The 27,050-nt window shown below is 42.6% G+C and overlaps 1 long non-coding RNA gene across 1 annotated transcript in view; it reads right to left on the reverse strand.

Annotated features, from left to right (window-relative positions):
• LOC138468094 (uncharacterized) overlaps positions 1 to 22,938 on the reverse strand; it is a 438,792-nt gene extending 415,854 nt beyond the window's left edge. The window contains exon 1 of the long non-coding RNA XR_011268197.1: positions 22,533 to 22,938. This is a non-coding gene — a long non-coding RNA (uncharacterized lncRNA). The remainder of the gene's footprint in view (positions 1 to 22,532) is intronic.
• Between the last annotated feature and the right edge of the window lie 4,112 nt (positions 22,939 to 27,050).

The following is a 27,050-nucleotide window of genomic DNA, read 5'->3' on the forward strand; positions in this document are numbered from 1 at the left end:
CGCACTATGGCTGCTTCCAATTGCATAGTAATAGTCTGTCCTCCTTCCTCATCCATAGGTAGTTGCGGACTGAACAGAAACTCATCAGGTATTTTCACAATCTTTCCTACCAGGCCAGGTAGCCATGTCAGTAAAATGCTCACTCCACATAGAAAAATCTCTGGATCTACTGAACGCCTTGCGTAGCCACTTGCCCTGTGAATGCCAGTATAAACTCTCCCATGTTTAAATAGTGTATTCCTGGAGTGTTCCACACAATTTCTTGATCATTAAATCGAATTTTCATATTCGTTCAGGGACGTTCAGGATATGTTATAGGATCTGGTGTTCTATCTTTAGGTTGTTCCAGATCAGACCATCTTACTTCCTTATCCATTTGTAGACTTCCTTCAGGGGCGCACACGCTTCCTACTTCAGCCCCAAGACAGGACTCTCTTTCCTCGTCTGACGTGTGTAGTCCTCAACTAGTGTAACTATCATCCCATTCACCCTTATCCAAATTCAGTCTGCTCAAAGATAATGCTTGACGTTCATTACTGAACAGATTTCTCTCCTCACTTTCTGATTGAGGTACTGGGGATCGATCAGTATTCCCTAGGTTCCATACTCGCTACCTCGCCTTAACTGTTGATAGACCTTATTGATCCTTTCAACAATGCTTACCGCATCAACTCTTTCTTCTCATAGCGTTACCCTAGATACTGCTGGCGTTACTTCCATTATTGTAAGAATCTATTCCACTCTGTCCCATCATATTTCTGTGCTTGGCCTCAATTTTTCTTTACAAATAAGACTGGCATCGAGACTTTGCTGTCTCCTTTTGTGTTTGATTTCTTTGTCTACTCCTCTTTGCGTTATCGTGTTCCTTCTAATTCTTTCTTCCTCTTGCCTTTGTTCTTCTCATCTTCTTACTCCTTCTCTTCTCTCCTCTTCTTCCTTTTTTCCCTGTAATATGTTATCTCTTAATCTTAGTGCTTTTAAGTCCTCTCTCTTTCCTTCCTATTCATTTCTTCTATCACTCTCAGTCTGTTGTCGTACTTTATTTGTTCTTCTGCCTGTTCTTCTTTTTTCTCTTGCTCCTCCTGATATATCTGCCCTCGTCGCTCCCTACCTTTCCTTTTCTGGTCATCCTCTTTCAATCTCTTCTCTCGTTCCTTATAATTTCTTTCTTGTTCGTCTTTATCTTCTCTTCAGCTAACTTCCTCGATACTTTTCCCATCTATTTTGAGTAATATTTTTCCTCCCACCAATTCATTCTGCACGGGTGCTATCTCGTCAGCCTTCTCCTTCTCTCCTTTCCATCTCTTAATCTCCCTGTCTATCTCTGTTGACAATTTGGACCTCTCACTCTTGTATTCCTTGTCTTGTATGATCTTATAAATCTCTTCCTTTCTTTTATTCTCCTCCAGACTATCGTCACTACTGTTAGCAGGGGGTTCATATATTGGATTAGTGTGCCCCCGTCGCTGCTTTCAACTCCTTTAAAGTATACACCCCTATTTCATCCGTAGGGGCACCCTTTGCTTCAGGTGAGGTAAGCGGAGCTGAGGACTCAACGCCTTCTCCTTTATTCTGACTAAGCATCCACTCCTCAGGTGGCAGGTCTTCTCTTTCCTCTTGGTACATTTTCCAGAGCTCTAAAATCGCTAATCTTTTCTCTGATTTCTTCCCTGTGTAAGTCACGTGCAAGTATGTGGTCATATGTTGTAATGCCAGCTTTGACAAAGATCCCCCTTGTGGCCATGGCATGACCATTTTATCTGCAGTGCCTGTTACCCGTTCCACACTATACTGTTTGAGCTTGGGCAATTGCTTTGGCAGTGTTTTGCACAGGTGCATGAGAGGAGTATCCCCCATAATGACAAGTCTCAATTCACTGTTGATACACCAGACTATTAATAAACTTTATACCATGGCTTAAATCACCACTTTTCAATGTTTTCTTTTTTTAAAACAACAAATATGAGCAAGCACCATCAATAACTGCTCAATCCTCTTATTTCAATGCCCTGTCTATATGTTTGATTGGTGTATCTATTCTCTTGCTTGTCGTCAATCGATTTACTATTCTTAATCATTGTTGCTCCTCAACACCTTTCCACAATTCTATCGCTCTCCAATAGTTTACTCAACAAACAACATTCAGACTAGTCAAATATTACACATTCATAAACACTGTGATCATCATATCTCTTACCTTTATTTATTCCCTATACAGGGTTTCAAACATCACCTTACGTAATCCTGATTACGCATTATATATTTTACTGTACTCCCATTGGAGTTTGAGATGTCCTCCTTCTAACTCCCTTGAGTCAGGACTTCTAGGTGCTACCTCTTCTCTTCACAATATTTCCCCTTACTCACAAATTATCACACTCCCGTCCCCTTTTTTGCCATTCCCCTTAGTCTACTCATCATTTTTTAATCGACTTGAGGCCTTTGGTATCGACTCCTCCTCTAATCTGACCACTTCGACGTCCCTCCACAGAGCGCCTGTGGAAACTTGGCAGGGATTTCATCAAAAGGGGACCTGCCCATCGTCTCGGTTCTTCTTGCAAGTTTATTTCTATCGGCCATTCTCTGCAGCAAATCCCACGATCTTCCAGCTAATGACGGAGGCTGCATGATCGTCCAAAAAACTGGGGCCAAACTAGTTTGGATCTTTTTGAACCATCCGCACCACTACCATGTGAGCTTAGGGCCTTTTAGGAATGTGCATGCAATTTTTGGGTTCACAGAATCTAAAACGGGGAGTTACAACGAACATCAACGGATGTTCGATCAATTTTCTCTCAGCGATCTTTTCACAAAACATAGACTTTATACTAAAAATATGTCAGAGGTAACTTCATACTAGGTGGCAAATAATAGAAAACCTACTAGGGATTGTGATAGGCTTAAGGGGAACATCTAAGTATACATTACATAGGACCTAGGATTGTGATTGGCTGTCCACTGTTAGGTGGACAATATATGCCTACATCCAAAACATGTCATCTTTAAAACTATTAAGTACACAGTTTTCAATTGGTCTTCAAAATATAAGGTCCTTCATTATACGGATCGCTACAATTTATTTATTTATTTATTCACATTTGTTGAGCGCACAGCAGCCCGAGGGCATCGTGGCACTTTTTACAGTTGTGCTTATACTTAGTTACATACAGTTCAAGTCCGTATATGTTCCATTGGATAAGATGGCTTAGTTACATACATACATTGAAAGGTAGGTATCTGGGTGCGAGTAGTTAATTAAAAAGAGCAGTTTTGAGTTTTTTGTGGAAGGTGTAGAGAGACGTTTCGGCTCTGAGATCAGTAGGGAGAGTATTCCATAGCTTAGGGGCGAAGTAGGGAAAGCCTATTCCCCCTGCCTTGGTCCTGTTGATGCGAGGTACCGTTAGTTGATTGTATATCGTAGACTAGTCGGTCTGGTAGATTGTGATCTAGATATGGTGTCAGATAGGTATGAGGGTGCTAAGAGGTTGATGCATTTGTGGGTGGTTGTGAGACTTTTGAAGGTGATGCGGTCCTTGACTGGGAGCCAGTGGGCGGTCTTTCTTGCTTGTGTAATATGGTCTCTTTTCGATATGCTGAGGGCCGCTCTAAGAGCACTGTTTTGGGTTGTTTGGAGTCTGGTTAGATTTTTTTGTGAGGTGCCAGCTAAGAGAGCGTTGCAATAATCGAGTTTGGCTCCTATAGTTGCTCTGGCGATGGAGAGGCAATTATCCTTAGTTAGGAATGGTTTTATAGCATTGGTAAGTTTAATACTCAGTGCAGAGGCCGAGACTATGGTGCTGACTTGTTTATCCATGGGTAGGGTCACGTCAATGTGGACACCAAGAGTTTTAACCGAGGATAATACTGGGATGACACAGTTATCTATGCTGAAATTGAGGTACAACGGGTTAAGGTTGGATAATGTGGATTTCTGGCCAAGAATGATGATTTCAGTATTGTCCCCGTTCAGACAGAGGCCGTTGGTAGCCATCCATGCTTGTATGGTGGAGTAGATTTGCTGTAGTGTTGTAGTGTCTTGCTGATAGTGCCCCGTCAGGGGAAGGAGCACCTGGGTGTCATCAACATAGTTTGTGTATGTGGTCCCAAGTGCATCCAAATTATCAAGGAGAGGCTTGGTAAAAAGATTATATAAGGTATGGGCAGTACAGGATCCTTGTGGGACACCGCAGTGGATGATAGAGGGAGCTGCATGAACTGTGTTAGAGAACACTTTCATAGCTCTGCCCTCTAGGAAGGAAGTTACCCATGTCGCTGCATCCTTGGAGTAATGCGCAGCATGTGTAAAATGACTGGTAAGTATGTTGTGATCTACCAGATCGAACACTGCTGAGAGGTCAAGGAGGAGGAGGAGTGCAGACTTGCCTTTGTCGAGGATGTTTGTGATTTCTTTTTTTAAGTCTAAAAGAGCGGTTTCAATTCCGTGCCCGTTGCGGAACCCTGATTGTCTCTTTCCTAGGATCGAGTTCAATTTAAGGTATAGTTGAATCTGTCTGTGGGCGGCCTTGTCTAGTATTTTCAGAAGGAATGGAACTGTTTTTATGGGGTTTAGAGGGGTCTAGTGTAGTTTTTTTTAAAAGAGGGTACACCCAAGCCTCCTTAAGGCTATCCATGTAATGGTTTCTTCCATTACATTCCGAGATGTGTGTGATGATCGTGCCTTTAGCTTTTCTGAGACGGCATCAGCTGCAAGAAGTGTTGACGGTCTAGTTGTGATTACGGTCACAACGTTACCACAGGAAGCAGTAGGACGTCAGGGGGGCGTAGCCATGCCCACGGAAGAAGATCCTATAAAAGAATGGAGAGCGGATTTCATGTCGCGTCACTACTCGATTAGAGGTTGTCAGACGCTACAGGATCTTTTTGTATCTTTCTTGGTGCTTCTATTTTTCCCTTTGGATCCTTGCAAACTTGCATCACTGTTTACCTTTTCTCCCATATTTCGCTAAAAACTCAGCTTTGGAATGGTGACCTCTTTCGATCCTCCTTCTGTTTAAACTCATTGCCTTCCTTCATAATCCCAGTTACACAGTGTTCAGGTAGGCATAACTTGATATTAGTAGTTTGTTCTTGTGTTGACAGTTGGCGGAGGGTTTGATAGGTTTATATTGTTGGTTCATTTTCATTTAGGGAGCCGCATTGGTTTTGAGAGCCACTCTCTCTTTCTCGAGAACTACGACTCCCAGAATCCTTTTTGTCATCTTGTGCTAACTCCCCATTCTACGGACGAGGTCGCTCAGTCTTCATCTCTTACAGGTGGAGAAACCCTTTTTTCCCTTACTTATTTCTATCTGATATCTCCTGGGGCAAGCTCTGTTACTATCTACGCTTCTTCTTTCATTTCGTCATAGTATTTGAAGGCTCCAGGAACACAGACTCTTTGCTCTACCTTCATCATTAAATGACCATTCAGTTTTAGTACTTTGGTAAGAGCAGGGTAACTTTTCTGTAATCTTTATTTTCCTTTTCCTGTTCCATTCCTTAGCTAATATTGTTCTTAAATTCATCTACAGCTGGGCTAATTAGTACAAGCTTTCAACATTGGTAACCGGAAAGCAGGAATTATTCCGAACATTCTGGAGGGAAGGAGAACGTTTATCCACGCTCCCCAGCAGCTCAGCTCAGGGTTTTTTCCCCCTCAAGGGTTTCCCTGGAATTCCCTTCGGGGGTAGCCTTTTTAGTGCTGACCGCGTAGGGGGTTCCAGGAGGATCCTTTATTTCATCAGGATCAGCGCAGCCCCCATCGTGCACCTGTCTTCATTAAAACAAGGTAGGAACTATTCCCAGACTGCCTCATTTGTTTGTTTGTTGTTGTTTATTAAGAAAGACCTTTTCAGGCTTTCTATAAACTGGTTTGGTTTAGTAATTCGCAGAGGTTGAAGTTACAGTTAGTGACGCCCATTGTATCCATTGAAGACTCTGGTAGAGGGATCTATTTTTAGAAAATATGGACCCTCAACAACAACAAAAACAACAACAACAAATTCAGCAGCTCATTGCTGCGGTTCAGTCTTTAACAGCGGAAGTTCAACAATTAAAGCAGGAGAATGTCAATCTCCGACAACAGCAACAGCAAGATACTGCCACATTAAGACAACAACAGTTACAGTTGCAACAGGGTAGTCGAACACCAAACTGTTCAGAAGTACCATCTGGTCCCTTACCTGGGGGTCAGTTTGACGGGAAACCCCATAAGGTAAAGAAGTTTCTAGACTCCTGTTCAATACAATTTGCCTTTAAGGGAACCTATTTTCATACAGATCGCGACAAAGTTGGGTAAATGATTTCCCAGTTGACAAAACCAGCACTAGCCTGGGCCACTCCATTGGTGACCACCACGAATCCTATTCTTGACTCTCACACTGCATTCTGCAATAGCATAAAAAGTATGTTTGGTCGTCAGGAACTTACAGTGGCCGCTCAAGAACATTTGTTAGATCTTAAACAAGGGAACCAAGGTATTTTGTCTTACATTACTCGTTTTAAACAAATGTCAGGCGAAACGAGATGGTCAGACAAAGCATTAACCACAATATTTCGTAGAGGACTCTCAGAAGATCCCAAAGACGAATTGTCTCGGGTACCCCGGCCCCAAACATTGGTGGAATCTATTTCATTGGTCCTACAAATAGATTACCGGTTAAAAGAAAGACAATTGGAAAGGAAGAAGGGACGGACCTATAGACCCTCTATAGAAACTTCTGCAGCATCTAAACCTTCTTCTTCGGGAGATGAACCTATGCAATTAGGGACGGCATCTAGGGCTCCGTTATCTCCGGAGGAACGGTCTTGCCGACGTACTTTGGGACTATGTATGTACTGTAGTGCAAATACTCACACAGTGCAGGACTGCCCCATTGCTCCACTCTGGAAGTCGGGAAAAGCCAGTGCCCGGCCGTAAGAGGAACCACGGTCCGGGAACCATTGCTGGACACCGGTTCCTCATCAAATGTTTTGCTGCCCCCTGTACCTATTTCCAAGGGGGTTATCGACTCGGGGATGATCGTTTTGAAGGTCTCCTTAAGATTTGGCGACAAAGAAGTGATAAATATTCCGGCTCTTATTTATTGTGGTGCGGCAGGAAACTTTGTGGATGGTTGATGGGCTACTGAACAAGGTATTCCCAGATGTTCCAAAAATGTTGCGATTCCAGTTGAAAGTGTGGACGGTAGTCCACTAATTTCTGGGCATATTAAAGATCAGACCAATCTGATCGAGATGATTATCTCTTCACATTCCGAGATACTCACCTTAGACATCATAAGAGCTGCTCATCACCCGGTGATTCTAGGATTGCCGTGGTTAAGAAAACACAACCCCTTTATTAATTGGTCTGCGGGATCATTTTTCTTGTGGTCTGAATACTGTTTGGGACATTGTATACAGAGTCATTCGCCGGCACCCAGAGGAAAGACTTCATCTATTCTGGCTCCGTCAAAGGTTCTCTTACTCAACCAGATAGCCGGATTACCAGAGGAGTATCATGAGTATCAACGGGTATTCACCTCAACTGAATACTCTGACTTACCTCCACTTTGAAGAGATGATTGTGTCATCGAGTTAATTCCGGATCAACCATTACCCTTTGGCAGAATGTACATATTGTCAGCATCTGAAAAGGAGGCTCTGCGTGAATATCTGCAGACTAATCTCAAAAATGGTTTGATAACGGAATCTACATCACCCGCCGCTGCTTCGTTATTTTTCATTCCAAAGAAAGACCCAAAGGAATTACGCCCCTGCCTTGATTACCGGGGTCTCAATAAGATTACAGTCCCAGACAAGTACCCAATGCCATTAATCCCTGATATTCTTGAAGCAGTCAAGGGAGCCATGGTATATACTAAGTTGGACCTTAAAGGGGCATATCATCTCATCTGCATAAGATCTGGAGATGAGTGGAAGACTGCATTTTGCACCCCTTTTGGCCATTATCAGTACCAGGTGATGCCTTTTGGTTTGTCAAACTCTCCCTCAGTATTCCAAAGATTTATGGACCATCTCTTCGCGGATATTCTCCTTCACTATGTCTTCGTTTATTTGGATGATATCCTGGTCTTTTCCAAATCTTTACCAGAACATCAGAAGCATGTCAGAGAAGTTCTATCTAGGCTACAACATAATCATCTTTTTTGTAAGATTGATAAATGCGAATTCCACCAGTCCCGAGTCACCTATTTGGGGTACATCCTATCAAATACTGGGATAGCCATGGATCCTTCTAAGATTTCCGCCATTCAAGAATGGCCTGCCCCTACTACGGTAAAAGAGATCCAAAGGTTTGTTGGATTTGCCAATTTTTACCATAGGTTCAAACCTCACTTTTCCAATTTAACTCATCCTCTCACTTCACTTTTGAAGAAGGGAGTTCCTTTTCATTGGTCAGATTCCACTCAAGAGGCATTTGAAGAACTAAAGAGAAGATTCACTTCTGCCCCAGTATTAATGACCCCAGATCAGGATAACTCATTCATAGTGGAGATTGATGCATCTCATTATGCCCTTGGTGCTGTTTTACTTCAGAAAGACACCAGGGGCCAGGAACGCCCGATTGCATACCTCTCAAAGACTTTGTCTCCGGCTGAATAAAACTATTCCGTGTTGGAAAAGGAGCTATTGGCCATAAAGTGGGCTTTTGAAGAGTAGAGACACCTACTGTTAGGGGCTAACCAAGTCATTGAGGTCAGAACAGACCATCATAATCTGAGAGCCCTTCAGTATGCACAGACATGTAACAGTAGACAGGCCTGTTGGGCTAATTTTTTTGCTCCATTTAGAATTAATTTTACCTTTATTTCAGGAACTAATAATTTGCAGGCAGATGCCCTCTCCCGAAAAGAAACATTGCCCCAAAAACAGTTCCGATCAGAATCAATCTTTCCGCAAACTCAAGTGTATCAGGTGGTTGTTAAGGATTTGCTAACTCGAATCCAGGAACAAACTAAAAGGATGACAAGTCAACAAAAGGAAGAACTCATTCTTTGGAAATGTATCCACGAGGAAGGATGTTACTATTCTGGACAACAGGTTTTTCTCCCTACCGATTCCTTAAGAAGAGAAATCCTGACACTATGTCATGAGTCAAAGGTATCAGGACACAGAGGAACAAGTACAACTTTAGACCTGGTAGCCAGATACTTCTGGTGGCCCTCTTGGAAGAAGGACGTCACAGAATACGTTAACTCTTGTCCACATTGCTTATAGGTGAAAACTCCTCGACATCCCCCTTTGGATAAATTGGTCCAAATGTCATTACCATCCCAGCCCTGGCAGATGATCTCGACAGACTTCATTGTTGATTTGCCTCCCTCAGGGGGATGCGCTACTATAATGGTTGCGGTAGACTATTTCTCAAAATTGGCACATTTTATTCCCTTGAGCAAACTTCCGACAGCATCAGAAATGGCAAGAGTCTTCATCGAGAGAATATTTTCTCTTCATGGTTTACCAGAAAAGATAATATCTGATCGAGGATCACAGTACACGTCAAAATACTGGAAGCAAGTGTGCCTCAAATTCGGCATTACAAGAGCCCTGAGTTCTGGGTACCATCCGCAAACAAACGGTCAAACTGAACGTTTAAATCAGACCCTGGAAGGATATTTGAGAACTTATGTATCCGCTGCTCAGGATGACTGGAAGGAATTGCTACCTATTGCTGAGTATGCATATAATAATTCTTTTCACTCCTCAATTAAGATTAGTCCCTTTCTCTGTACCTATGGATTCTGTCCCTCATCTTTTCGCAGTGCAAGTCATGCCACTTCACAATTTCCAGATGTGGATCATCTTGTTAAGCAGCTCGATAAGTATCATTCAGAAGCCCGAAAGACCCTTCAAGAATACCAAGTGCGTATCAAGAAGTATGCAGATCGTCATCGCAGTTCCACCCCGGATATTAAGATCGGAGATTATGTTTGGCTCTCAGCTAGTTTTCTCCCTAGGCATCTGGTACCGTCTAAACTGTCCCCTCGATATTTTGGACCTTTCCGGATCATATGTAAGATTGTTCAAGCAGCCTTTCGACTGCGTCTCCCTACCTCCTGGTCTCGGATTCATCCGGTTTTTCATGTTTCACAATTAAAACCAGACAGAAGAAGTAAATTTCATCCTAAAACTACTGTCAATCCTCCTCCACTTCTGACATCGACAGGTCCAGAATTTGAAGTATCTAGGATATGTGATTCTCGATATCATTACGGGAAACTTCAGTATCTAATAGACTGGAAAGGGTATTCCCCAGCTGAAAGATCATGGGAACGAGCTGAAGATATTCACGCGTCCCGGTTGATAAGGAAATTTCATGAGAACCATCCCGACAAACCGGGGGGGAGTCCGCCTAAGAAGGGGCATACTGTAATGGTTTCTTCCATTACATTCCGAGATGTGTGTGATGATCGTTCCTTTAGCTTTTCTGAGACGGCATAAACTGCAAGAAGTGTTGATGGTTTAGTTGTGATTACGGTCACTACGTTACCACAGGAAGCAGTAGGACGTCAGGGGACGTAGCCACGCCCACGGAAGAAGATCCGATAAAAGAATGGGGAGCGGATTTCATGTCGCGTCACTACTCGATTAGAGGTTGTCAGACGCTCCGTGAGTACACTAAAGGATCTTTTTGTATCTTTCTTGGTGCTTCTATTTTTCCCTTTGGATCCTTGCAAACTTGCATCACTGTTTACCTGTTCTCCCATATTTCGCTAGGAACTCAGCTTTGGAACGGTGACCTCTTTCGATCCTCCTTCTGTTTAAACTGATTGCCTTCTTTCATAATCCCAGTTACACAGTGTTCAGGTAGGCATAACTTGATATTAGTAGTTTGTTCTTGTGTTGACAGTAGGCGGAGGGTTTGATAGGTTTATATTGTTGGTTCATTTTCATTTAGGAAGCCGCATTGGTTTTGAGAGCCACTCTCTCTTTCTCGAGAACTACGACTCCCAGAATCCTTTTTGTCATCTTGTGCTAACTCCCCATTATACAGACGAGGTTGCGCAGCCTTCATCTCTTGCAGGTGGAGAAACCCTTTCTTCCCTTACTAATTTCTATCTGATATCTCCTGGGGCAAACTCTGTTACTATGTACGCTTCTTCTTTCATTTCCTCATTATATTTGAAGGCTCCAGGAACACGGACTCTTTGCTCTACCTTCATCATTAAATGACCATTCGGTTTTAGTACTTGGTAAGAGCAGGGGAACTTTTCTGTAATCTTTATTTTCCTTTTTCTGTTCCATTCTTCAGCTAATATTGTTCTTAAATTCATCTACAGCTGGGCTAATCAGTACAAGCTTTCAACATTGGTAACCGGAAATCAGGAATTATTCCGAACATTCCGGAGGGAATGAGCACATTTATCCACGCTCCCCAGCAGCTCAGCTCAGGGTTTTTTCCATCTTGAGGGTTTCCCTGGAATTCCCTTCGGGGGGTAGCCTTTGTAGTGCTGACCGCGTAGGGGGTTCCAGGAGGATCCTTTATTTCATCAGGATCAGCGTAGCCCCCATTGTGTACCTGTCTTCATTAAGACAAGGTAGGAACTATTCCCAGACTGCCTCATTTGTTTGTTTGTTGTTGTTTATTAAGAAAGACCTTTTCAGGCTTTCTATAAACTGGGTTGGTTTAGTAATTCACAGAGGTTGAAGTTACAATCCGGGACTATGCCCGTTTTGAATGAGGCGTTGATGAATGCCGTAAGGGGAGGAGTGAGTGGTTTTGCACATTCCTTAATGATTTTAGGGGGACACACATTGCCCTTACATTGTGAGGGTTTGAGGTGTCTAAGGATGTCAATGGCATCTGCTTCAGTGATTTCCGTAAATGAAAATTTGGGCAGGTTGCTTTTTTTGGTGTTGGGCTGTGCCTGTGCACGAGGGCTCTGCTTGGGTAGGGCTTTGTAATGGTGAGATATTTTGTTTTGGAGGAGGTTTATTCTTTCAAGCATGGCGGATTGTATGCCTGTGCACCATACTTCGTCTTTGACGACCTCATCAGTGCAGATGGGTGGTAAAGTTAGTTCTTTAAAGATACTAAAGAGTTCTTTGGTTTGGGAGTTAGCAGCGGTGATACAGGGGTTGTAGGCTTCAGATTTGGCATCGAAAATGGAGTCTTTGTATTTCTTGGCCATGGATAGGAAGTTATCTTTGGTGGTGTCACCAGGATTGGTCTGCCAGTTTTTGAGCCCCTGACGTTTGTTTTTGCGCAGATTCTGGAGTTCCTCTGTGAACCAGGCATTGGAGTGGAAGGATTTTTTATCTTTTTTATTTTCCACAGGGGCAACAGTGTTGACGGCCCTAGTGATGGTGTCTATGAATATCTCTGCAAGGATGTTGGGGTCAGTGGAGAAAGGTGGTGCTAGGCATGGCAGGTTAAGACATGCACTGACATTGTCCGCAGTGAGTTTTTTTGCACTTCTGGCTAAGGTAGCCGCTGCTGTGGTAGGCGCTTTAGTGGATGGCATTACTGGAATGGTGAATTGTAGATAATTGTGGTCTGTCCATGGGAGGCTAATATTATAGGCGATGACTGTGTTGCAGTTGTGGTCTATTACTCAGTTTAGGATGTGCCCATTTGTGTGTGTAGGTGATGTGATCTTTTGTGAGAAGCCTAGATCGAGGAGGTCCTTTGCGAGAGAGATAGCAGTTTTGTCATTGGGGTCATTGAATCCTAGGTTTAGGTCTCCTATAAGTAAAGTTTTGGTGGTGCTTTTAATATTGTCCCCTAGAAGGTGGGTGACTTGACCTATGAAGTTGGTGGTGGGGCCAGGTGGACGGTACATGACATGGATATTTATAGTGCTATTTGGAGAGAGTGCTAGTTTGACTGATAGGATGTCTACATTTCCTTCCCCTTGGTGAGGTACAGTTCTGATAGATAAGGTTTCTTTGTAGATACGAGCTACCCCCCCCCCCCCCCCTCCTGTTTTGGGAATCCTATCTTGTCTAAGGAGGGCATATCCTTGCGGTAGGGCTAGCGTGATGGCTGTGTCGGTGGCTTTGTGAAGCCAGGTCTCCGTGATGGCTAGTATGTCTAGGTCTTGGGTGGTGATTAGATCATTAACTTCTAGTGTATGGGTGTTGACAGAGTGTACATTAATTAAAGCACACTTGTATTGCAAGGGACACAGGTTCTTTTTGTGGTACATGTGGAGTGTCTGTCTTAGTTGATGCGGTACGTTGATTGTACGAGTTGCGGTTGGGTGAGGCATGGGTTAGTTTTGTGTTGTTGTATTTATGGGCGATTGAGCAGTGGTTGAGGCAGTTGAGGAGTTGCGGTTGGGTGTGGCATGGGTTAGTTTTGTGTTGTTGTATTTATCGGTATTTGAGCACAGGTGTGCCAACAATTGGTTGGCACACCTGTGCCATGTCTGGAACATTCAGTTCACTTAGCAGCATGTAAGCCCAGACCCAGGAGCAAGGAGGCGGGTCTAACTCGCCACCCAATTAGCCCAACATCTCTCATCAGCCAAGTCTTCTGCCATGAAGATTGTCTTTGAACTTGGCCTTGCAAAGTACCCTTTACTACATGGGAGTGCAAGCACTCACTATCGCTGTTCTAGGACTCCAAGTTCAACTCTATTTTCATCCTTGGCTCACGTCACAGGAGACAATGATTTGGTACATTTTGCAGGTTTTTAAATGTCTTAAATCAATCAAATGTGGCACACTTGGTGTTCTTTCTTTTCAACTTAAAAAGAGATGATTCATCTTTCGCACATTCACTGCTTTCAACAATAGATAACCAACCTTGGCTGCTTCAGTTTTGAAACCAAGCCAGACAGCCTCGCCATGCAGCTCCACGATTTCAGCGTATTCTTGCTGCTAAACAATTCTCGCCTTTTCTCTTCATGGGTATTGGCTTACTAAATTCATGACACCGATGTCCAGCTCCTGTACAATGGCGACTCCCCCTGCATTCTATTCACTAAATATAGCCAGCTTCTATGATGACTTAATCTACCTTGCATTTCAGCATCTGTACACTTATGGAACAGTTGATTCTCTGCAGCACTTCATGCACGTGTAATCTTCTTTTTCATAGTTAACAGATCACTTAACTCTTTACTTCATCATTAGTTTCTGTAAGATCCATGCATCCTCTTCAGCCAATATCCCGGGACATCGCACATGTCTCGTGTGATGTCACTAGCTTCTCTTTTTGCTCTTTTTCATATTCCTTCAGGGAGTTCCTACCTCACATTGTCGTCTCTTCGGGGATACATTTGGTAAAGTTGTCTCAATGGGTATTTTCTTTCGAACATACGCTGCAGTATTGTCACAACTGATGGTGTCAAACATGGCACAATCTCAGACTCCAAGATACAGGAGGTAGGGGGCGTGATTCCCTGCAGAGGCATGTAACTGCTCCTCTACAGTTCCATGGCAGTGTTTACTGGATATGATAAAGCAAGCATGTTAAGTGTTATTACTGGCTAGATTGGCATTTGGGGCAGCCAGTCTAGCCATTTCTTACTGTTTCATGAAGCTTTTTTACTGGACATCTATGATAAACCATGCACAATATGTGTTATTACTTGTCTAGACTGGCATTTTTGGGTAACCAGTCTAGCCCTTTCTTACTGTGGCATCACTTTTTCTTACTGGGCATCTATGATAAACTGAGCATGGTATGTGTTATTAATTGACTAGACTGGCATTTTGGGATATTTTATTCTGGGCACCTACGATAAAGAACGTGTGTTAAGCAGTGGTCGAGGTGTACGAAAAGAAGTAGTGGAACTATGTTCCCTGCTGGCCTGCACCCACTCCCCACAACCCCATTACCACGCCCCCTCCCACACACAATACAAACCCCCAAACACTTGACACTGCTGTTTAAGGAAACGTCCAGTGCAATGCGCTGAAAGTGCAAGTTTCAACTTCTTCCTACACTTTTATTTTAAAATGAAACCATTCCGGAACGGTTTCTTTTTCAAATAAAAGTATAGGAGCTTTAAAACGTAATTTTGAAAAGTAGCGGAGCACCGCTCCTAACCACTCCCGCTCACTTCGACCACTTGTGTTAAGTGCTAATACATGGCTAGAATGGTATTTTGGTGCCAGTCTATTTCTTACTGTTGCATGGCATGTTTTAATTGGCATTAAGTATAACACAAACATGGTAAGTGATGTGTCTAGACTAGACTACATTGTGCAGCCAGCTTGGACATGCTTTCTTATTGTAGTATGGCATTTTTAAAGGCAAAGCTAATAGGAGTGTGTACTTATGTGGGGATACTGCCATGTAGTGACATAACCAGTACATGTTGTATTATAGTATGATTACTGTTACTATGTGCATAACAAACATGGGCATGTTTTTAACTAGGAATTCTGGCATATATTGGGGCAGTAAGCATGGAAATGTATAGGACAGCCAGTGTGAACATGTTTTCTTCTGGCATAGATGCTGTGTGAAGGCATTATGAAAATAAATTGGAAATTGCTCCCGTGCACTGTTGGAGACTTGCATCTATTGCATTTTTGGATTAGAGTTACCCAACAAAACCAATTGGAAACTGTACGGCTTTTTACCCAGTTTTTCAAAAGAAGGTGTGCTTTATATACACCATTTTAACCTAATATTAAAAAATATGTTTTCTCGGGGTGAAAACCACCCTTGATTGGCTGGGGCCCCTTTAATTATGAAATTCACCCGCCTCCACTGTGCAATCCCAGTACGCACGTGCGTGATGGGAAACAATAAAACATTAGGGTTAGGTGCAAGCAGCACATTACTGCATGCAAGAGGGATATCTGGCCAGTGCATCCTTTGCGCTGGCACCCAGCCCCCGAGAAACGCACAGGTCAGCTTAGTGCATGTCGTATGAGCCAGACACTATTTTCGCTTGTCAGATTTTTTGTGAGTTAGATCCATGGACCCGTACCATAATGTAGCTAGCCACTTGTCATGTGATCTTTTCTTTTCTTGTCTCCTTTTAGATGCTGCAAGGACAATATTCTATTAATTCCCTGCCTGGTTGCATGGCAGTAATTCAGCCTATTTATTGCAGGGCTGGTTTACATGACAGCAGAATTCTAAATGAGATAGAGGTGACGTGCACATTATTGGAAAGTGAACACCATAATGGGGGCATCTTTCAGAACACTCCCTTCTATGACAACGACGGTAGTGCCTGCCAATACAACTATGCAGGCTGCACCCCATCCGATGCTCGAATCTGGCAGATAGCTAAGGCATGTAGAATTAACATTGGTAAAGTAGCATTAAGATGATAAACACTGATATATGAAAGACTTCCTTAAGTTCTAATAGTTATTCGCGAGGGCATGCTCGGCAATCTGCCCTCTCACGTAGGAAATCATTACTCTATTGACTGTTTAGATATTAATCCAAAACCAAAATAGCCTTCCAATGCCAGAGAATAAAATCCTATTAGTCCTGTAAAGTCCGTAAAATTGTATGCATGTATGGCTGTCCTTAATAATTGAAACGAATGCGCTGTGACAGAGAAGCCATTCATATTTGCATAATTCGGCAGACAGTGCCAATCATGTTTAGTATTTCATACGCTTCGCATCATTCCAAGAGAGTGTATGTCTTGGGGAGCATGGTGAGAACAACACCCCTATCCCAGAAGCAGTGACTGGCTTCCACAGAGAGGACTTCATGTGACCATGACCAAACAGAAGTAGCTGTGTCCTGGGGAAGGAATGTACAATACCCGCCCTTAATGGCAATCTAAAGAGGTATCAAGGCCGTAATAGTCAAAACTTCCTCGGTGACCAGGTTAAACTCACTGACGTATTATGGGATATTTAATTATGAACCTTTCACAGAGTAGAGCAAAAAGCTCCTACGTATCCCATGTGAACATGCAGGCACCTTCACAAAGTAAAGAATTTGAGCTAAACAGATTTGTTTATCACAAAGAGGTAAATGGCCACTGGGAAAACTGTGCCACGTGCAATCCACAACACACATTGCTGGTGACATGCAGTCCCCAATATGTGTGGGCAATGGTCGCTGTCAGAGATCTGAGATGCTTAGAAAATGCCCTAAAGAGCTGGTGTAAGCAGTCGAACACCACGACGGGCCCCCAATAACCTGCATCATAGAACATGGCTGGCTGAAGCATATTCATCAACATGCTACATTTACAACTGAGTGCACATGTTCACCCAGTGCATACAAAGGCACAGTTGCGTTTATGCAAAGGTGTGTGCAATACACATTATAATGCAATGTACAAAAGATCAAATTGGTCAATTTCAGGGAGGATAACTCAGAGGCAAAGTGCTGGAATTGGAAGCAAGACAACACTGAGCAGCCTGCGCTTCGCCGCTGGACTCCGGGATGACATGCAATACAAAAGGCCAATTTGATTTGTGTTCTTTAGTGGATTTATAGAAATGTTAGTTTTCTAGAATGGCTGTTCTGCTTCTGTAAAATCCTTGCGAGTGCCCATTTTTGGCATTGGACAATTCCCGACAGTGCGTGTTTTATGAACTGCGGCTGTTGGGAATTGTTGCATGTATTTTTCGAGCAAGAATCGGGAAAGACAGGCATCCAGAGCATTGACAGTCAAGGAGTGGGCTGGGCATGGCGGGGTTCCATCTGGGGGAGGGCATGGAGACATGGACGAGGGTCGCAGGTTGCAAGTGGTGAAAGAATGGAGTCAAGCAGGAGATCGGACGCTGCTCGTGTGCCCCCCACCCAACTGAAAGGAGAAGGTGTGGATGGGTACTGACGGGTCGACAGGCAGCAGCTGTGGGAATGTCTCCCACACATGAGGGAGGTTGGGTGGTGCAGAGGAATGGTAGAAAATTGCCAGCAGCACCCAAACAGGACACCAGAAGCCACATCAAAAGTGGCCTGTGGGCAATATTCATAGAATCAAACCTTCTCCTTCCTCTTCCTTCTCCTCAGCAGCATCCTCAGGTATAAAACCAAGATCTTCACTTTAGTGAGTTATGAAACATTCTTCTGGCTGTTGTGGGGGGGCAGATCAACACATAAGAGATGAATATTGAAGTTTACAAAAAAGAATTTTGAAGTAATCAACTGTGTAATGGTGATTCTCTGTCTTTCTTGTCCGTTTGGAATATGCCCCCTCTCCTCCCTGTATAGGAGGTGGGTGGTTCAGTAGACGTTTTGGCTTTCTTTGGTTTGTTTTCCCCTTTTACAAGGTGTATGCTTTTACAACTATTCAGTAGTAAGCTTGCCTCTCAGGATGTAGGGTTGGAGTAAGACTCCACCATTCCCAATGGCTTTTTTTCCTCTTTTAGAATGCAATCTGAGTGTGCAACTTTAGCGGTCACAAGAGGGAGGATAGTTGTGAGACTCGAGCATCCTCAGAGACCTCTTCAGGCATCTCAGGATTAAGGATAGGTGTGTGACCCCAGCAGGATCAAGGAATTCCTTACAAAATCTTTTGCAGTTGTAAGACTTAGCGGTTTCCTTGGCACTGTACAGTTTTTCTTCAGTCTCTCAGGAAGGGTTAGCAGTTCCAACATCTTCTCCAGTCAATCCCAAAACTTGAACTACCTCTATGACTCTCTTCCTGAACTTTTAAAGCCAAAATACTTTTCCTCTCTTAATACCTAATTTTTTTTCATTGGGTTAATCATAGTCTGTTTAAATTCCTGGTTCTTGGAAGACTGCTGAGATACTTAGCACACATTCCTGGGCATGGCACATTGTTGGTTTGATGCCAACCGGGTAGGTAGGAAGAGATAAAGACCCTGACTGCCATTTTGAATTACACTTTCCACTTCAGCAGCAGCATACAGAATACCAGCTTCTCTCTTACTTAGAGTATCCATGTGACCATGGATGTAGATCCTGTTCTCTTTTGGTCTGTGGGGTCCATGGTGATTTTTCTGGAGGTCTTCACCTATGTTCAGTTAAGAGCACTGATATTCCCACCATTGGCACCATGTGTTAGCTCATTTAAGTGAAGCACACAGAATGTGCACATTTTCAGCAAGCAAAATGACCAAATTTGGCACAGCCAAAGAGATCAAATCAGAACAACAAAGCATTGCAACCCATATAGACTGTGTGAGTAAATAAGGCATCTAAAGAGTGATTGCTATCTGTCAAAAGCTTTACAATGGAAACACAAATATGATTTATAACATTTCAGAGTCACAAGGACACATACTAATACACATGTTATGGTCATGCATTTCCAGGCAAATGGCAACATTAAACAAATTAAAATAATGGGAAAAGAATGTGCCAAAGCTACGCATTTGGAATTGGACAGACTTTTGCAAGTTCATAACAGGGAAGCCATTTATAAAATCAGAACTCGGAGCCCAATAGTTGGCCTGAATATAGGCCACAACATTAGTACTTTTATTGCAAAATAATATAATGAAATGAAGCATTGATGACCTTCTTCATATTATTTAAATGTCAGTGTGTAAACTACAGCGTATTCACAACCTTTATTGTGTATGTGGAAGGAAACACTTAATGTTATAACTGAATTCTTGATCAGTAATCCTACAACTATTGCACTTGATATATATAGATGAAGGGAATGATGGTAAGAAGCAAACTAAATACAAATAGCACAAAGCAAGGAAGCATGCAATGCAGAAGCAAAGGATGCCTAATCTGCCCATGTGTCAACATTCTGGATACAGTCAAGATACCCCACACGGGGCAGGACTACACAATTATGGGGCATTTTCCATGTGCATTGAAAAACATTGTATACTTGCACATGAAATTCATAACTATGTAGGGGAAACTAATCAGCCTCTACAGAAACACACAAACCTCAACCATCAGAGTATCACGTGATGCACAAAGCATAGCCCAGAAGGTGAGCATTTTCTGGAAGCTAAGCACACCTTGTAATTCCAGGACAAACAAAGCAGGGAAGATGTGAATTCAAATGCATGCACATTCTCATTTCACTGATGGGGGGTTTGAATAGACATTGTGGTTTCATGAGTCACTATTCCAACTAACAGACTGTCACTTTCTCCACGCATAGAGATGCAGGGATCACAACGTTCAGAGCTGATACTTTTATCAGTTTTTCCAAAGCTGTTCATAGGCATCCAACTGGCAGCACTAGCCCAACTAGATTCTCTAAGGAAATGGCTTGTTTCCAGATTCTCTCTAATTCAGCCCTATCAGCCCTCCAAATCCACCTGCCAAAAAGCTTCCAAAGGACTTGTGAGGTCCAGTGTGTTAAGTCAAACCCTGCCCTTTCCTCATGAATGTGATTTAACACAATCCCAATATAGTATTTGACACAAACCTACCTATCTTTTAGAGGCAGAAGCCTGTTATGTAGATGCTTGTGAAAGGGGACTGGCCTGACTTAATGAGTTTCTACTGGACTGCACCTATCATGACTGACACTATTCCATCTCCTCCTGCCTTCCTGTGAGCACCATACCGGGATGGGATGTGTGTTTTTCTTTTCATTAATCTTCTTTCTTTCCCTTTTCTTCAGTTCCTCTGAGCCCTGCCCCACTTAGGACAGTGCACCTTTTAAACCTTGAATACTGCAATGTGTGGGTGATTCAAGATCTAGTGAGTGCCTCTCTGCGCAAACTACAAATCAGGTGCACAGACAAGCATAGAGAAAGAAAAGGGAATCCAAGGAGGGTCCATTTAAGCAGTAATGCTGTCATGTAATTCAAAAAGGTTCATTTAATTCCTATTTCAGGAAGTGGTGAAGACCATGAACGCTCGGAAATAAGCAAATAAATGACATTGTTAACCTAATTAAGGTATCAACTTCTTGTTTTCTTGTGAATCTATACACTGCTCTACTCTAGGTTAACACAGTACAAGCAAACTAAACAGCAGTGACAGCACCCGCTATTCTAACACACCTGATCTGTTATGAAGATTGCATTCATTCTACATTCCAACTGGATCCTTGGTTGATCATGCTTTTTGTGAAATACAGCAATGTGACTGCAGTGAATTGAGAAGTCACTGAAAAAAGACATTGGGGGTCATTACGAGGTGGGCGGTAAGGGATTACTGGTAAGGGCACTGGTGTCGGTAATCCCTTACCGCCCTACTACGAGTTCCCTTTGCGGGTCCTTCCTTAACACCTGGTTTTACCAGGCATTAAGGACGGGCACCGCAAAGGGATACAGGGGTCAATAACGGTACTGCAATTTGCGGTACCGTTATTGCCGCCTTCCGCCTTCCCATTGAGCCCTATGGGGGCTCAAATGGGAATGGGGAATGGCTCTGGTGAATGGGGAATTACCGGTCCCTGCGACCTCGGAATGGACCGGTAATTGCTCCATCCACCAGACCGGAGTCGGAACGATTTTGGAGGCAGCCAAGGAGCTAATAGCTCCATGGCTGCCTCCAAACTCGTAATCAGGCCCATTGTATGCTAACTGAGGATGGTGGAAGTTGAACCTTTGTAGGATAAATACATGTTCTGACCAATAGTGGAATTATCTGTTTGAGTCATCCTTTTGGATCCAGATCTATAGCCTTAGCGGGATGGCGTTTTCTTGTTATGCTTCATCTCCTTGAAAGGGTATTTGGGATTTCATATCTTCATCCTTTCCTGGGATCTGGCATTCAAGCCAGAAGCTACTACAATGTCAAGAACAAACCAAAAATCCTAAATATGTTTTCTTCATCCAGGAGAAAATCAGTAATTGCCATTTTATAATTTAAAATGTATAATCCAATAAAAAGCTTAACATATATCTTTGGAGACTATAGATTAGGATCAAGCCCCCTTGTGATACATCTTATAACTTATGTTCTGCTTAATGGTATATATTGCTGAAAAACTCTTCTATGGTCCTGTTGTTTGCTTCTATTAAAGCCAACATTCAAATGATGCAGCTTCTTGACGCGTGACTGCAAATGGAACTAAAATTTAAAAAGGACAGTAGAAATGACCTTGAGATGTCACACCTGGTGCAGTGCATGCCAAAAATAAAATGGAGGACAACCAAGATGGTGAAAGTTACATCTGCCAAACTAAAAGAGTACATGCTTAGATTTTATATCCCTTGCCTTTCACCTTACCACTTCATTAATCAGCCAATGTTTAGGTATCTATTAATATAAGGACTGCAGATAGACAAAGCAAAAAGAGCATGATGTTTAGGAAGCACCAAACTATGGAAGGCATTAATCACTTACAACCCCTTCATATACAGAACTCAGTGATTGACCCTACGAGAAGATTTTCATCATCTGAGATCAAACTGTTGAGCAATGCCCGCATTCTGTCCTGTACCCAGAGAACATAATACTGACAGCATGATGGCATACATAAAAACATTTGAAACAAGATGCAGGTTTACAGAATTAATTTACAGATGGTGATCAGCCAATCAAAACTGCCGATCTCTACCCACACTCCACAATGTGGAAGGAATCTGTATTATTTTATGCTCCACACATCACATTCCATGCTGAGGTAAGCGTGCATTGTGGGATGTGGAGTATGGAATACAGGGAGAAAAGATGTAGATGTGAAAGACAGTTGAAAGGATTGCATTGCGGAGCCTGTGGGCTCTTGGATAAAATGCAATAAACAATTTACCTCCAAAGCTGTATCCTACATCATTTTAGTGTTGACGAGGCTACCGAACAGCAGCCCACCGAGTAGCCGTTCATTCTTGAACCCTGCCGACCGTCAACAAGTGAAAGGCAGCTCCGCAACGCGATGCAGACAAAAGAAGAGGAAATCTGCAAGGCCACAAAGGGAGCAAATCAACCATGAGTGAAGATGGAGGCGGAGGGAACAATTACCAGTAGCGAGGACCCTCTCCAGCCCGTTGAAGTGAGTGTGGTGCAAGCAAACCCCTCCCCAGCAGAACGCTCTGCACTGTCTGCCTCTCAGACACAGTGGTACATCCTTCTTCCTTCCCTGAATGAAAGTGTCAAATTCTCCCTCAAACGAAAGTGGCAAACTCCGAAATTAGGCACAGGCGTGAGATCACCGCAACGTCAACTCTGTGCAAAGTGCGCATGACCAACCCAGAAATCCGCGAGCATACCACACCTCTTCCCCACTGAGTAAAGTACCTTACGACGTCACTGTATGTGCCGCCATTTTGGTTGCCTTGGAAACCGTTGTCAACGCTGCGCATCGCTGATAATCATAAACAATAAGAAGTCATCCGCGCATTGCAGGCAATGGTGGGCCATAAGAAGGACTAAAAGTACACTTTTTACATATAAAAAAGGAGGGGAACGGAGAAAACTATAATGCTTACAAGTGTGCATTGATCAGCTCCCACTATATTACATTAACAGGGAAAATACTCACGGAAGTAAACACAAGCAGGAAAGCATGTTCATTATGTACACTAATTAACAAGGAAAATACAAGTGAAAAGTAAACACGGGCAGGAAAACATGTACATTATATACACTAAACAACAACATTAAGAAACTGAAAGGCCCTGAAAATGCCTTAACAACTGACAAGGCACTTCTGTTGGGAAACAAACCACCAGTAGGGTATAACCAGAAGTCAGCCACATCAGAAAGAATCAATAAATGGCAAACTCCATAAGGAATACCTGACAACACTGGTAACCGTGGGCACACCAGATAGAAACCAGTAACACAGCACTGCAAACAATAATTCAGCAGCCCAAGAAAGACAGTTGAAAACTATCACCATGGAAGGAATACCTCAGCTGAACTACTTTCTAGAAACAAGAGGTGAACCCAGTGTACCCTGGAAATGTTGGAAAAAACATTTTGATCATGTCTTCGCAGCCCATGGATTGAACTTTGCAAGTGTGTGAAAAACATGCCAACTCATGCACTGTCTAGGCAATTACGGTCAATAACATTTTGAAAATCTTCCAACCCTCTTCTATGAAGAATCAGAAAACCTCACAGAAAATGAAAATCGCATTAAAATGTTGGACAAGCACTATGACAAATCTGTCAGCATTATACTTGAGAGATACCACTTTGGAAAAAGAAAACAAGAGATCAGGGAGACCATAGAGCAATACATTACAGCTCTAAGGCATTTAGCTGATCGTGTGAATTCGGCAGCACACTCAATGAAAGGTTACGAGACCTGTTTATGTTAGAATGCAACGACGGAAAAGTAGAGAAGCTTTATGGTCAAAAAGCAATCCATCCATTGATGTAGTGCTCAAAGCAGCTAAAGAGGTTGAACACACCAACAAGTGTGTAAAGGAGTTGGAAAAAAGGACTGAAACTGAAATAAAGAAAGAGGAAACCTGACAGGTGGCAAATGTTCTAGCAGTATAAGACAAGGATTTCACTAGGAAGAGACAAGGTACAAGAAGAGGAAAATATGACAAAGAAAAGAGGAGTAAGATTCAAAGAGAGGAAAGACGAGAGCGAAAGAAGAAGATGTTTTTGTTGTGACAGCCTTTATCACCTAGCTAGTAGTGACAAATGTCCAGGTATCAGGGCACTGTGCAAGAGGTGCAACAACAAGGGTCACTTCACTAACTGTTGTAAAACAAAGATGGAGAATATTGACTGTGTTGATGAGTTGTGAGAAGAGCTAGAAGAATGTACCTCTGTGATCGACTGTGAAATAAACAATGTGGAAGATTAAGACTCCTACGTTGAGAAACCCATGTCAGTGATAGAAATCGGCAGTGCAAAAAGGAACATGGTAATCGACTCTGGAGTCAAGTACACCTTGCTACCCATATCCATTTTTGAAGCAAAGATGGGGAACGATATTGTGCTGAATGAAGTAGATGTCAAATCTGTAGCTTATGGCAGCAAACACATCGACTCAGAAGGTTGGTTTTGGTCTACCATGTGATTTAAGGACAGATCAGCAAAAGGAAAAATATATATTTCCAGCAAGGGAACATATCCGCTACTGAGTTGGTTGCATCAAAAAAGACTACAAATGTAACTGAATCCCAATGCTGAGGAGGCAGTTGACGCTATAGATTGTGTCAAATCACCAGAGCGATTTGATCAACACTCCGTTTTTCGAGATAAATGAGACAATTTAAAAATGTTTAGGCATAAGATTTGCATGAAAACCAATGCTGCTCCAGTTGTGCAAAAAGTGAGACCAATACCTTTAGCTATTAGGGCTACTGTGAAGGAGGAACTGGAGAAAATGGAGCACAAGGTGTGATAGAAATGTTTGAGTCCCCTGAGTGGGTCTCACCGTTAGTCATTTTTCACAAACCCAATGGGAAACTTAGATTGTGTATTGATTTGATATTTGTGAACCAATGTGATATACCAGAAAGACATCCCTTGCCTAATATAACAGAAATGCTGGGCACAATTAATGGTGCAGGGGTGATGTGCACTTTGGATTTAAAATCTGCATACCACCAAATTGTATTTCATCTGCTTTCTAGGAATGTAACTGCCTTTATTACCCCTGAAAGACTGATTCACATGCCTTTTGGTTTTCTTTCGGCAGCAGCCGTAGTTCAACGTATAATGTACAAAATGTTTCATCACATGGAAGGAGTATTGTGTTTCCAAGATGATGTGTTAGCACATGGCAGAACAGAGCAAGAACACAATTTTAGACTTTGTGGACTGCGAGGCATCTTCAAAGAAGCTGGTCTAATGCTCATTCAAGACAAATGTAAGTTTAATAGGTCCAACATACAATACTTAGGACATGACATATATCAACAAGGTATTAGGCCGAAGAAAGATCTAGTGAACACCATTTTAAATTTTCCCAGCCCAAATAACAAGGACAAATTAATATACTTTCTAGCAATGGCTGAGCACTATGCCAAGTGTATTCCTGAATTAGCTGATACAACCTTTCATATGAGGAAACTTGTAAAGAAAGGAGTGATATTTCAGTGGGATGATGGATGTGAACATGAATTTGAGAAATAAAAGGTAGCCTTAAACAATGCACCTACTTTGAAAAGTTTTGGCCCTAATAGGAAAAGTACACTCACAATAGATGTGAGCAATCATCATGGTCTGGGGCAGTGTTGTCACAGGTAGATGAAGGGAAAGAGTTTCCCATTGCTTTCGCATCTTGAGTTTTAAGGAAGGCATAACACAATTATTCCACCATAGAGAAAGAGCTTCTAGCAATTAAGTGGGCGATTGATAAGTTCCGTCCCTTTCTTTGGGGTTTGAGATTCATAGTCAGGTCAGATCACAAACTGTTGAGAGACATTTTGATGATGAAATGTTTAGACAAGGTGTCTTGCTAGTATGCAAGAGTACAACTGAGAAATAGAATATGTACCTGGAGTAAGGAATAAAACAGCTGATTGTTTATCACAGTTGACCAACGTTGTTGAAGGGGACAATGATGATGAGAATGAAAGGGGATCACATTTTGAGTGTTAAACAAGTAATTATGTCAGAGAGAGAGTGGGAAGAAGCAATGTTGGCAGATGAAGTACTCAGAAACGAGAAGAAATGTCTGGAACGGGGCATTAAAAGCAGTGAAATTAGGAAAGGGACCATGCCAGATGCAGTTCGACATGTCTTTGATGAGTTGCTAATAAACAAAGGCATAATTTAGAAATAACATTGTAGAGATAGCACAAGAGGGACACCAAGGAATGACAGAGACTAAACAACTTATAAGGCAAGATTATTGGTGGCCTGAAATGGACTTGCAGCTAGAGAGATTAATAAGAGATTGTTACAGTTGTGAAGATTCTGCAAAGGGTTGTATCACAATAGTTGAGCTCATGACAATAATGTCTATTCTGGCTGTACCTTGGGAGCTTGTAGGTTTAGACATTGTGGGACCTGTGAGGGTTCAAGGGACTTTACGATTCAGTATTGTGTTGATAGATATGCTATCTAGATGGGCGGAGATTGCATGGGTACAGAATTTTTGTTCCAAAGATATTATTGCATTCTTGGAAGACGTTTTTAAGAGAGAGGGTGTCATGATGCCTACCTCTAAGGAGCCAGGTCCGACCCAGCAACCCCAGAGGCAGGCATCATTCCCCCAGGGAAGTGCCAGCAGGCCCAAGCTGGGGCCCTTTGGACACAGTCCTGGCGCCTTAGGTGCCAGGCTCATGTTGGACCCCTGTCCTGGCGCCTTAGGCGCCAGGCTCATAAAGCTAGACAAGTGTTCAAGTGTTTTAATGTG

The sequence above is a fragment of the Ambystoma mexicanum genome, chromosome 4q (assembly GCF_040938575.1).
Source record: "Ambystoma mexicanum isolate Mex_15411 chromosome 4q, UKY_AmexF1_1, whole genome shotgun sequence".
Classification (NCBI taxonomy): Eukaryota; Metazoa; Chordata; class Amphibia; order Caudata; family Ambystomatidae; genus Ambystoma; species Ambystoma mexicanum.